The sequence below is a fragment of the Musca autumnalis genome, unplaced genomic scaffold, assembly GCF_047663935.1.
Source record: "Musca autumnalis isolate F117 unplaced genomic scaffold, ASM4766393v1 scaffold_1, whole genome shotgun sequence".
Taxonomy (NCBI): domain Eukaryota; kingdom Metazoa; phylum Arthropoda; class Insecta; order Diptera; family Muscidae; genus Musca; species Musca autumnalis.
This window is the reverse complement of record NW_027411644.1, coordinates 308,516,198-308,530,022: the sequence shown is the minus strand read 5'-3', so window position 1 is coordinate 308,530,022 and position 13,825 is coordinate 308,516,198. Positions and strand designations below refer to the sequence as shown.

The 13,825-nt window shown below is 35.4% G+C and overlaps 1 long non-coding RNA gene across 1 annotated transcript; it reads right to left on the bottom strand.

Annotated features, from left to right (window-relative positions):
• Nucleotides 1-10,187: 10,187 nt before the first annotated feature.
• Nucleotides 10,188-11,838, bottom strand: LOC141391419 (uncharacterized). The gene is made up of 3 exons (XR_012409646.1): nucleotides 11,624-11,838; nucleotides 10,967-11,559; nucleotides 10,188-10,745 (listed from the first exon to the last, which is right to left on the bottom strand). It is a non-coding gene; the product is annotated as an uncharacterized lncRNA (long non-coding RNA).
• Nucleotides 11,839-13,825: the final 1,987 nt, after the last annotated feature.

Here is a 13,825-nt window from a genome sequence, read left to right as displayed (position 1 = left end):
GTATTTCCTTGGGGTGTATGTATACTTTTCTGTGTTGCGAAAATTTAATTTCTTTAATTGTATTAAATATACGTATTAGATTAAAATAAATTTGTGTAATTATGGTTATTTTGTCACCAAGGAGCCACACAGTGTAGTTGTTGCTGTAAAAAACCCAACGATTTAGCCAAAACTGCATTTTTGTAGGGTGTATGTATACTTTTCTGTGTCACTGTATTTGCTTTTCTATAAAATTTTTATTTTTTTGTAATCTAATTTAAAATCACTATCAAACCGTTCTGGACAAATTTGTTCTCAAATCGCGCCATTTCGGAGCATATTAGGAACTTTTGACACTATTGCAATTTTTGGTTTTTCTTTATAAACTCGTGAATTTTATGTTTATATTTTTTGTACTTATCGGACAAGAGAATATGGGGTCATTTGCAACGAATTCGCGAAAGTTACAGGCTGTTTTTGTTGACTTTGCCTGTGAGAATCGTATTTATTTTCTAAAAATATTTTTCAAACAAAGCAAATTTAAAATTTTAAGTAGAAAAAATATCAAAAGGGTTTTAGTAATCACAGTCGGTGCGGAAACTTTTTTCACTGAATCGATCTTAGAAACGCGTTTTCATTATTAGCACAAAATTCCCCACATGGTACTGGTGTTGTATTTTTGTAGAAAACAAATACGATTCTCACAGGCAAAGTCAACAAAAACAGCCTGTAACTTTCGCGAATTCGTTGCAAATGACCCCATATTCTCTTGTCCGATAGGTACAAAAAATATAAACATAAAATTCACGAGTTTATAAAGAAAAACCAAAAATTGAAATAGTGTCAAAAGTTCCTAATATGCTCCGAAATGGCGCGATTTGAGAACAAATTGGTCCAGAACGGTTTGATAATGATTTTAAATTAGATTACAAAAAAATAAAAATTTTAAAGAAAACCAAATATGTATGTTTTTTTTAACAGATAAATTTAAAAAATGCATTACTGAAATTCAATGCATTTGGTGCGGAAACTTTTTTCGCGATAGAGAAAAAATGACACCGTTTTTCATAATAGTTTTCCATGCTCTACTCGGCTATGGGGTGGTATTTTTTTGGTTATAGCCCTAATGCACATTGATCCAAAGCCCAAATAGTTTTATTTCTAACATAAATGGAAAAGGTCCAATAAAATCAAAACATGACTTTTTTTAACGAAATTACTCTAGTGTGGCCTACGGACTATCCATCGTATATGCATTTGATAAACATTACTTTTTACCGTGTTCGGAGTTTGTCTAATATAAACAGTTTAATTATTTGCTTGTGATGTAGTTAGGGTCACAGTAAATTTTAGATTTTTTATAACTGATAACATTTCGCCACTGAAGCTTATCATTGATCCGATAGCTGTGAAATAATTCCCGTGACGTTTTAACATAATTTAAATGGTTTTCTATAGTTGAACATGTCTAAAAGTATGCTTTTCTTTTAAGCACACCCAAGTTTGTTAACCAACAACACTATAGCTTTGTTCCTTTACGTTAAAGTTTCTTAAAGTTTACGTTATTGGAAAAAAGTGTAGTTTCTTGGTTTGGACAGACCATAAGTTGAGAAAGTTACAATTGTTTAACTTTTCTTCGGCAGCAAATGAAAGCCTCATGTAATGGCATTGAAAATACAACCATGTCGTGGTTGCTTGTTTCATGGTTGTATTTGTAATGACGTTTTCATGATATTATGTGCGCCATTTTGATTTAAATGATTTCCTTGTTCATTTTTATTACAAATCAGAGAAGTGTGCAGACATAAATAATGGTAAGTGTAATTCTAAATGTTTTATTAATCCATGTGTTGTGTACATAAATCTTATTGCAAAATTATTATTTAATAATTTTGCAATAAAATGTAAGGCCTATTTCTCTAAGATGACTAGCATTCTAATTATTTTTATCCATTTTTCAGGAAGAAAAACGACGCGAGGAAGAACAACTTCTTGCTAAGAAGGAGGGCAGAACTCGACGCAATAGGGAACGTCGCCGATGCACAGCCGCTGCCGCTAACGCTGCCCCAACAACACACAACTTCAAAGCGCAAATAGGAAATGCAAAAATGTGCATATATGCGCCACGACAGAATCCCTACCATCCCCACCCAAACCATCATCGGTATAATTCATCGTTCCGCCGGAACAACGATGGCCGCATCAATGCAGTTGCGCCCAATGGGGCCAACAAGAAAGCCCGCAATCCTGATGGGGCCAATAACAAAGCCCCCAATCCTGATGGGGCAAACAACAAAGTCCCTAATCCTGATGGGACCCATAACGAAAACCCCAATCCTGATGGGGCGAACAAGAAAGCCCCCAATCCAGACGTGGCCAATAACAAAGCCGCCAATCCTGATGGGGCGAACAACATACCGCCCATTGTGGCCAATAACAAAGCTGATGCCCCTGCGGAAGGAATGGAAATGGTCAAAAGTATCCACATCAAATTCTTTCATTAAAACTGCGATTGCTAAGAGTTAATTAATGATAGCGATTTCATTCTTTTTTATACGTACATATTTTTACATTAAGGTCTTAACTTAAATACATATAATAAAATAAAATTAACGAAATTCGGGTAAATTTAGATAAAAAAATAAAAATTGTTAAACATAGAATTCTGCCTCACAGTGAAAAGTATTCACTCTAAAAGTTTTATGAAACAAAAATGATTTCTTAGGGTTTTAGCACTTGGTATGACATCCTTTGTTATCCTTTATAGCTTTTAGCCTTTTTGGCAAATATTTAACTAAATTTTCGGTGCAAGATATCTGCATTTTTTCCCATTCTCCTTGCAAGGCATTTTTCAGGGTTCCTATATTTTAGATGTTATGACTTCTTATACTTGTCTCCAAAATACTCCATAAATTGCCCGTAGGATTCAAATCCGTGGATAGGGGAGGTGTTTGAATCACTGGCATCCATTCTCGAAAAATGGGTAATTTGAGGTTGGGGTCATATCTTGATAAAATTGGAATGTTGTCCCAAATCCCATTTTTTCAGCGCTACATTTTAGATTATCCTTCAGAATGTTTAAATAATATATCTTATCCTCATTTCATTCGATAAAAACAAGATTCCCTACACCGGAAGCACTCATATAACCTCATAGCATAACAGAGTCTCCTCTGTGCTTTACGGTTGGAATTGTGTGTTTAGAGCCAAGGGCCGTATTTCCTGTACGACATACCATATCTTTAGCAAATACGGCCCTTGGCCCTAAACACAGACAATATTGTGGTCTACTAGTAGGTCAGAAAATTTAAAAATTCTAATTGGGACAATTTAAGAGTAGAATCCTAGTATGAATTTGATTTATGAGGGCTTTCCGGACTGTAATCGGACGACGAAAATCAAAATTCCAAATTGAGAAAAATTATTCCATAAGAAATTTAATTTTGTCAACTAATGGGCCGATTCCGTACAGCGAGGCGAGTCATGTCGCGTCGTCTATCGTCTCTGCGACAAAATTTAAAAAATGCTCTACGTACAGCTATAGAAAATAATCGTCGATAACAAGTTATTTTTATTTTTATTCGTTGGTAATAATGAACGGCGACAGCTAATTTGTTGTCGCCGGAAAATGAACATTACGGCGACAAAATTTGACGTCGTCGTGCGACTTTTGTCATACGTAATGGAAAAATTGCAACTGGCAACGCGACTCGACTCGCCGCGCTGTACAGAATCGGCCCATAAAATTTCGGCGGATAAAGTTTTAAGTCAAAGTTTCGGACGACAAAATCAATATAAAAAAATTTCAAAATTTGATTAGTACCGTAGGCTTATGCCCAAACTCGTGGTGTACCCACGTGTTCGATTTACCGTTATGATTTGACAATATTTGCGACGACGAACCGTTATTTTGGATATATGTATGTATATAGATACGTATATATAAAAACAAACCAAAGAGATTTCTGGATCTGCTTCCGGGTATAAAGATGACAAAAGACTCGGCTGGCCGTCGAGAAATACAGGAAAAGTGGCTGGTCACACAACTCCCGGTCTGTGACTTGTTGGTTATGGGATACCAGTAAGTCCCGGGCCACACTAGAGTAATTTCAATGAAATTTTGACATGAAACTTTGCATTTTTTGGGAAAAATGCATAATTTCAAGAAACTAGTGTACACGGTTTCATGTGTTCTGCAATTTTGCTTTGTTGCAATATTCGTATGAAACAAACAGACCGTTTTGTTTTCCATTTTCTCTTACTTCCATGTCAAAATTTCAGTGAAATTACTCTTAGTGTGGACCGGGACTAAGGGACACGAGTTTCGCAGCGACTGTTTCAAGGTGTTATATTGCGTACTTACAGTTTGGGGTTAGGCTTTACCCTTAACTCAGATTAAACATCTCCTCCTGATAGATGATCCTCAAAAATGTGGACGAAAATGGTCTGGTATGATGTGGCTCCTTTTATTTGCTGGTCAGCAACTTGTAGAGTGTTTGTGGATGTGAGTGGTGTCACAATTGTTGAGGTACACTATTGTAGCTGGTACTGTACTTCAAGGCATTTGCTGAGGGTTGGTGCAAAAAGTATTATTGATTGAACAATGCCGCGGTCATTTGCTGACTACTTGATACGTGTATAGTCTGTTTTGTTGTTCTAACCAAATTTACAACTGCTTGCACAGGGTAAGCATATTCCGGAATAACATTGAATTAAAATTGTTCGAGCTGGTGACTGTTTGGATACAGGGCTATTTTGTTCGCCGTGGATTTCAGTCCAATGCAGAAATAACCTCATTGCCTGAATATGAGCTATTGAAATTGCACATGGGCTATGGGTGGATAAACGCCAAACCGAGGTACAGTCAACATGCACCATGTGGTTTTGCATGTGCAATTTTCACAACGAACACCTTTCACAAATAAAAATTTATTGTAAGCGGAATTCCACTACAAATTCACTTCACAACAACTCACCACTCTGCTAGTAAAATCCAATAAGATTGCGTGAAATTGCAACAGGAAAAGGCTTGCAGCCATAGCTGCCTCGTTGGGAAATTTCCAGAAAGACAATTTAGATTTAATTGTTGCCCGAATACTCCTATTTTTTTATCTGTTGGAGATGTTTTCGCGTCGCAAATTTTTTTCAATGACAAGAAAATTTTTGATGACTGCAGAAAACCACCATTTGCAAACGATGTTGCCACATCGCTTAAAAAACGAAGTGTCAAGAAATTGCCTACTTGGTAGGCGAATGCCCACCATGCTAAAGCGTTCGTACGCCGTCTTTCGGCCTATGTCGAGTGTTATAGCCGTTTTCATTTACGAAATCGAGATTTCATAAATGTAAACCGCATTATGCTAGGTTAACATAACAGCATTTTGGTTTCATATTCTGTTTTTAACATTGCCACTGCAATAAAATGAAAGGCCGATTTCTCTAAGATGACCAACATTGTAATAAGTTTTTCCGTTTTGCAGGAAGAATAACGGCACGAGGAAGATAAGATCCATGCTAAGAATGAGGGAAACGCTCGCCGATATAGAGCACAGATTGGGTCTGCAAAGATTTCAATTTATGTTCCCAAGTACCGCCGGCAGTAGCAGAATTATTATAACCCCCCCGTTCCGCCGGAACAACGATGGCCGCATCAATGCAGTTGCTCCCAATGGGGCCAACAAGAAAGCCCCCAATCCTGATGGGGCCAATAACAAAGCCTCCAATCCTGATGGGGCCAATAACAAAGCCCCAAATCCTGATGTGGCCAATAACAAAGCTGATGCCCCTGCGGATGGAACGGAAATGGAATTGGATTTGAAATAAATATTATTCAATGAATATTGAATAAAATATTCAATAAATATTAAATAAAATGTTATTCAATAAAAATATAAAATGAAATTAAAAAATTTTTGGATTTTTATTAATTGGAAACATCCTATTCCACTGGAAACATCCAATAAAAAAGGAAAGCCGAAAGGAAACGTATGACCATAGAAGAAACAAAGAAATCGTTATCAGTGTATTCGTTAACAAATATTTATTTAATATGCATCACGTTTGTTGTTGTATTTTGCAAACCTCAACAAAACTCCGATATAATATGCCTGTCTGTGTACTCGATAATTTGTAATAATTATTACAAATGTTTCGAATTTTGATACTTGTATAATGGAAATGTTGCTGAAAAAATGTTTCAGCAACATTTAGTAAGTACGAAGATTGGGATTGGTTATACCAACATTAGCTATTGAGTGCTATGCTACTTAAACAAATAAATAAAAGATAAAGCCTTTTGTCTTGAAAGCAGCATCGTTTGTTTATACTTTTGACAAAAAATCCAATCTGTATTTCATATTCCTCCACACAAGCAGTGCATCCATGATTATGGAATGTTGTATACATACGTATATAGAAACGAACTATACATACATATATACAAGGCCATGAAATGCTTTATCCTTGCGATTTTTTGGAATGTAAGTGCATATTTTCTATCTTCTGAAAGTCATTTAGGACTCGGTGACCAATTCCAAGAAAATTAAGGGCGGTTTAGTCGTAATTTTTCAGGAGATTCCTCTACCTTCCCTCCCAGTTCTTAGTTTTGGCTGGCTTATGTGTTTCACGAAATCGATTATTTCTATATTTTCGTGACTTTTGCACATTATTTCAACTACACAGTCTTACATAAGTATACGTACGCCCCATAAATCTCGGGTTTTAGAAAAAGTAATGATATTTATGAAATTCCAAGTACTCAGGATTATTTCGTCTCACTAATAAACAATATTTAATACAACAAAAGTATATTCCATAATATAAATAACGGTAAATTTTACAAAAACCAAAAAATGATACTTACAAAAGTATACATACGCCCAAAGGAAATATGAGTATTATCGTACAATTTATGGAATTAGCAGCAAAATTTATACATTTTATTGTTTTGGCGAATGTGTCTGGGTGTCCGAGATATATTTTAGAGGAAAAAAAAATAATTTTTGGGTGTTAAGTGCCGTTATTTAATGCCAAACTTCTTGTATAGCTCGTAAAAGCGGACCCTTGCTGATTTCTTTCCGTTTTAGGTATTTGAGTATACAAAAGCCACAATATTAGTGTCAGATTATAGATTTTGAGATCCTAGAAAGCTTTTTAGTTGACCTTGTGCATAACACACCTTCCTGGGTGTCGATAAATTCACATTTTTCCTGGGATATCTCAGGAAGTTAATAGATTCCTCGGAATTCTTGGATCAAATTACATACAGAAGACCTTCAATTGTCTTTTAATATGGTGTTATATAATCCTTGGACACCAATTGAATCAGAAATGTACAATTATCCGATACTTCCCGACCCTATATTGACGGTAATGGTTATAATACGAAAACTACGATGTTCACAGTGTAAATTTCATGCTTTTTGGTAGTGATTATATTTTGATGCTTTGGGAGCAGGTTTTTAACAGAATATTTCACATTTCTGATTCAATTGGTGTCCAAGGATTATATAACACCATATTAAAACACAATTCAAGGTCTTCTGTATGTAATTTGAGCCAAGAATTCCGAGGAAACTATTAACTTCCTGAGATATCCTAGGAAAAATGTGAATTTATCGACACCCAGGAAGGTGTGTTATGCACAAGGTCAACTAAAAAGCTTTCTAGGATCTTAAAATCTATAATCTGACACTAATATTGTGGCTTTTGTATACTCAAATACCTAAAACGGAAAGAAATCACCAAGGGTCCGCTTTGACGAGCTATACAAGAAGTTTGGCATTAAATAACGGCACTTAATACCCAAAAATTATTTCTTTTTCTCTAAAATATATCTCGGCCACCCAGACACATTTGCCAAAACAATAAAATGTATAAATGTTGCTGCTAATTCCATAAATTGTACGATAATACTTATATTTCCTTGGGGCGTATGTATACTTTTGTAAGTATCATTTTTTGGTTTTTGTAAAATTTACCGTTATTTATATTATGGAATATACTTTTGTTGTATTAAATATTGTTTATTAGTGAGACGAAATAAACCTGTGTACTTGGAATTTCATAAATATCATTACTTTTTCTAAAACCCGAGATTTATGGGGCGTACGTATACTTATGTAAGACTGTGTAGTTTTATTTCTAACATAAATGGAAAAGGTCCAATAAAATCAAAACATTAATTTTTTTAACGAAATTACTCTAGTGTGGCCTACGGACTATCCATCGTATATGCATTTGATAAACATTCTCTGCTTTTTACCGTGTTCGGAGTTTGTCTAATATAAACAGTTTAATTATTTGCTTGTGATGTAGTTAGGGTCACAGTAAATTTTAGATTTTTTATAACTGATAACATATCGCCACTGAAGCTTATCACTGATCCGATAGCTGTGAAATAATTCCCGTGACGTTTTAACATAATTTAAATGGTTTTCTATAGTTGAACATGTCTAAAAGTATGCTTTTCTTTTAAGCACACCCAAGTTTGTTAACCAACAACACTATAGCTTTGTTCCTTTACGTTAAAGTTTCTTAAAGTTTACGTTATTGGAAAAAAGTAAAAAAGTGTAGTTTCTTGGTTTGGACAGACCATAAGTTGAGAAAGTTACAATTGTTTAACTTTTCTTCTGCATCAAATGTAAGCCTCATGTAATGGCATTGAAAATACAACCATGTCGTGGTTGCTTGTTTCATGGTTGTATTTGTAATGACGTTTTCATGATATTATGTGCGCCATTTTGATTTAAATGATTTCCTTGTTCCTGTTTATTAAAATTCAGAGAAGTGTGCAGACATAAATAATGGTAAGTGTAATTCTAAATGTTTTATTAATCCATGTGTTGTGTATATAAAATAAATCTTATTGCAAAATTATTATTTAATAATTTTGCAATAAAATGTAAGGCCTAATTCTCTAAGATGACTAGCATTCTAATTATTTTTATCCATTTTTCAGGAAGAAAAACGACGCGAGGAAGAAAAACTCCTTGCTAAGAAGGAGGGCAGAACTCGACGCAATAGGGAACGTCGCCGATGCACAGCCGCTGCTCTGGCTGCCGCTAACGCTGCCCCAACAACACAGAACTTCAAAGCGCAAATAGGAAATGCAAAAATGTGCATATATGCGCCACGACAGAATCCCTACCTTCCCCACCCAAACCATCATCGGTATAATTCATCGTTCCGCCGGAACAACGATGGCCGCATCAATGCAGTTGCGCCCAATAACAAAGCCCGCAATCCTGATGGTGCCAATAACAAAGCCCCCAATCCTGATGGGGCGAACAACAAAGCCCCCAATCCAGATGTGGCCAATACCAAAGCCCCAATCATGATGGGGCGAACAACAAAGCGCCCAATGTGGCCAATAACAAAGCTGATGCCCCTGCGGAAGGAATGGAAATGGTCAAAAGTATCCACTTCAATTTCTTTCATTAAAACTGCGATTGCTAAGAGTTAATTAATGATAGCGATTTCATTCTTTTTTATACATACATATTTTTACATTAAGGTCTTAACTTAAATACCTATAATAAAATAAAATTAACGAAATTCGGGTAAATTTAGATAAAAAAATAAAAATTGTTAAACATAGAATTCTACCTCACAGTGAAAAGTATCCACTCTAAAAGTTTTATGAAACAAAAATTATTTCTTAGGGTTTTAGCACTTGGTATGACATCCTTTGTTATCCTTTATAGCTTTTAGCCTTTTTGGCAAAGATTTAACTAAATTTTCGGTGCAAGATATCTGCATTTTTTTCCCATTCTCCTTGCAAGGCATTTTTCAGGGTTCCTATACTTTAGATGTTATGACTTCTTATACTTGTCGCCAAAATACTCCATAAATTGCCCGTAGGATTCAAATCCATGGATAGGGGAGGTGTTTGAATCACTGGCATCCATTCTCGAAAAATGGGTAATTTGTGCTTGGGGTCATATCTTGATAAAATTGGAATGTTGTCCCAAATCCCATTTTTTCAGCGCTACATTTTAGATTATCCTACAGAATGTTTAAATAATATATCTTATCCTCATTTCATTCGATAAAAACAAGATTGCCTACACCGGAAGCACTCATATAACCTCATAGCATAACAGAGTCTCCTCTGTGCTTTACGGTTGGAATTGTGTGTTTAGGGCCAAGGGCCGTATTTCCTGTACGACATACCATATCTTTAGCAAATACGGCCCTTGGCCCTAAACACAGACAATATTTTGGCCTACTAGTAGGTCAGAAAATTTAAAAATTCTAATTGGGACAATTTAAGAGTAGAATCCTAGTATGAATTTGATTTATGAGGGCTTTCCGGACTGCAATCGGACGACGAAAAACAAAATTCCAAATTGAGATAAATTATTTAATAAGAAATTTAATTTTGTCAACTAAAATTTCGGCGGATAAAGTTTTAAGTCAAAGTTTCGGACGACAAAATCAAAATAAAAAAATTTCAAAATTTGATTAGTACCGTAGGCTTATGCCCAAACTCGTGGTGTACCCACGGGTTCGATTTACCGTTATGATTTGACAATATTTGCGACGACGAACCGTTATTTTGGATAACCAAAATAAAGAACAAAAGTATATATGTATATAGATACGTATATATAAAAACAAACCAAAGAGATTTCTGGATCTGCTTCCGGGTATAAAGATGACAAAAGACTCGGCTGACCGTCGAGAAATACAGGAAAAGTGGCTGGTCACACAACTCCCGGTCTGTGACTTGTTGGTTATGGGATACCAGTAAGTCCCGGGCCACACTAGTGTAATTTCAATGAAAATTTGACATGAAACTTTGCATTTTTTGGGAAAAATTCATAATTTCAAGAAACTAGTGTACACGGTTTCATGTGTTCTGCAATTTTGCTTTGTTGCAATATTCGTATGAAACAAACAGACCGTTTTGTTTTCCATTTTCTTTTCCTTTCATGTCAAAATTTCAGTGAAATTACTCTTAGTGTGGACCGGGACTAAGGGACACAAGTTTCGCAGCGACTGTTTCAAGGTGTTATATTGCGTACTTACAGTTTGGGGTTAGGCTTTACCCTTAACTCAGATTAAACATCTCCTCCTGATAGATGATCCTCAAAAATGTGGACGAAAATGGTCTGGTATGATGTGGCTCCTTTTATTTGCTGGTCAGCAACTTGTAGAGTGTTTGTGGATGTGAGTGGTGTCACAATTGTTGAGGTACACTATTGTAGCTGGTACTGTACTTCAAGGCATTTGCTGAGGGTTGGTGCAAAAAGTATTATTGATTGAACAATGCCGCGGTCATTTGCTGACTACTTGATACGTGTATAGTCTGTTTTGTTGTTCTAACCAAATTTACAACTGCTTGCACAGGGTAAGCATATTCCGGAATAACATTGAATTAAAATTGTTCGAGCTGGTGACTGTTTGGATACAGGGCTATTTTGTTCGCCGTGGATTTCAGTCCAATGCAGAAATAACCTCATTGCCTGAATATGAGCTATTGAAATTGCACATGGGCTATGGGTGGATAAACGCCAAACCGAGGTACAGTCAACATGCACCATGTGGTTTTGCATGTGCAATTTTCACAACGAACACCTTTCACAAATAAAAATTTATTGTAAGTGGAATTCCACTACAAATTCACTTCACAACAATTCACCACTCTGCTAGTAAAATCCAATAAGATTGCGTGAAATTGCAACAGGAAAAGGCTTGCAGCCATAGCTGCCTCGTTGGGAAATTTCCAGAAAGACAATTTAGATTTAATTGTTGCCCGAATACTCCTATTTTTTCTATCTGTTGGAGATGTTTTCGCGTCGCAAATTTTTTTCAATGACAAGAAAATTTTTGATGACTGCAGAAAACCACCATTTGCTTAAAAAACGAAGTGTCAAGAAATTGCCTACTTGGTAGGCGAATGCCCACCATGCTAAAGCGTTCGTACGCCGTCTTTCGGCCTATGTCGAGTGTTATAGCCGTTTTCATTTACGAAATCGAGATTTCATAAATGTAAACCGCATTATGCTAGGTTAACATAACAGCATTTTGGTTTCATATTCTGTTTTTAACATTGCCACTGCAATAAAATGAAAGGCCGATTTCTCTAAGATGACCAACATTGTAATAAGTTTTTCCGTTTTGCAGGAAGAATAACGGCACGAGGAAGATAAGATCCATGCTAAGAATGAGGGAAACGCTCGCCGATATAGAGCACAGATTGGGTCTGCAAAGATTTCAATTTATGTTCCCAAGTACCGCCGGCAGTAGCAGAATTATTATAACCCCCCCGTTCCGCCGGAACAACGATGGCCGCATCAATGCAGTTGCTCCCAATGGGGCCAACAAGAAAGCCCCCAATCCTGATGGGGCCAATAACAAAGCCTCCAATCCTGATGGGGCCAATAACAAAGCCCCAAATCCTGATGTGGCCAATAACAAAGCTGATGCCCCTGCGGATGGAACGGAAATGGAATTGGATTTGAAATAAATATTATTCAATGAATATTGAATAAAATATTCAATAAATATTAAATAAAATGTTATTCAATAAAAATATAAAATGAAATTAAAAAATTTTTGGATTTTTATTAATTGGAAACATCCTATTCCACTGGAAACATCCAATAAAAAAGGAAAGCCGAAAGGAAACGTATGACCATAGAAGAAACAAAGAAATCGTTATCAGTGTATTCGTTAACAAATATTTATTTAATATGCATCACGTTTGTTGTTGTATTTTGTAAACCTCAACAAAACTCCGATATAATATGCCTGTCTGTGTACTCGATAATTTGTAATAATTATTACAAATGTTTCGAATTTTGACACTTGTATAAAGGAAATGTTGCTGAAAAAATGTTTCAGCAACATTTAGTAAGTACGAAGATTGGGATTGGTTATACCAACATTAGCTATTGAATGCTATGCTACTTAAACAAATAAATAAAAGATAAAGCCTTTTGTCTTGAAAGCAGCATCGTTTGTTTATACTTTTGACAAAAAATCCAATCTGTATTTCATATTCCTCCACACAAGCAGTGCATCCATGATTATGGAATGTTGTATACATACATATATAGAAACGAACTATACATACATATATACAAGGCCATGAAATGCTTTATCATAGCGATTTTTTTGGAATGTAAGTGCATATTTTCTATCTTCTGAAAGTCATTTAGGTCTCGGTGACCAATTCCAAGAAAATTAACGGCGGTTTAGTCGTAATTTTTCAGGAGATTCCTCTACCTTCCCTCCCAGTTCTTGGTTTTGGCTGGCTTATGTGTTTCACGAAATCGATTATTTCTATATTTTCGTGACTTTTGCACATTATTTCAACTATATTCGAATAAATATTCAAAAATAAGCAAAATTTCCTTTTATTTCTGCTGTTTTTATAATAAAATATGACCAGTTTTCCCTTTTCTGGGATAGCGTTTCTCCTTAGCGCTAAATTTTAAAAATTTGCTATAAAACATAATATTTTGCAAAGGAACAAGGCATGGCACAATTACCCAGGTAGTGGCATCGTAAAATTTGGAATATGTTATGTCAAAACTTTCTTTATGTTGTTGGGAAAATTACAACAAAAATAATTTTTTTATAAAGGGATTTGACCACTTCCTGGTAGTTCTGCCATGGAACAAGGATTCTGTTCGCAATTATTAAAATATATACTAATATTGCAGAAAAATTTCGATAATGACCTGTTTTTTGGAAAAATATTTAACAAAAGTTACAAAAACCGAATATTTTTGACTACAGTTGGGTAATCTAGTTCCTAGTTCCTTGTACTAGTTCCAAAACGTATGAGTAACATCATGAAATATAACGTGTGATAGTAAGTATACGCAGTTTGTTC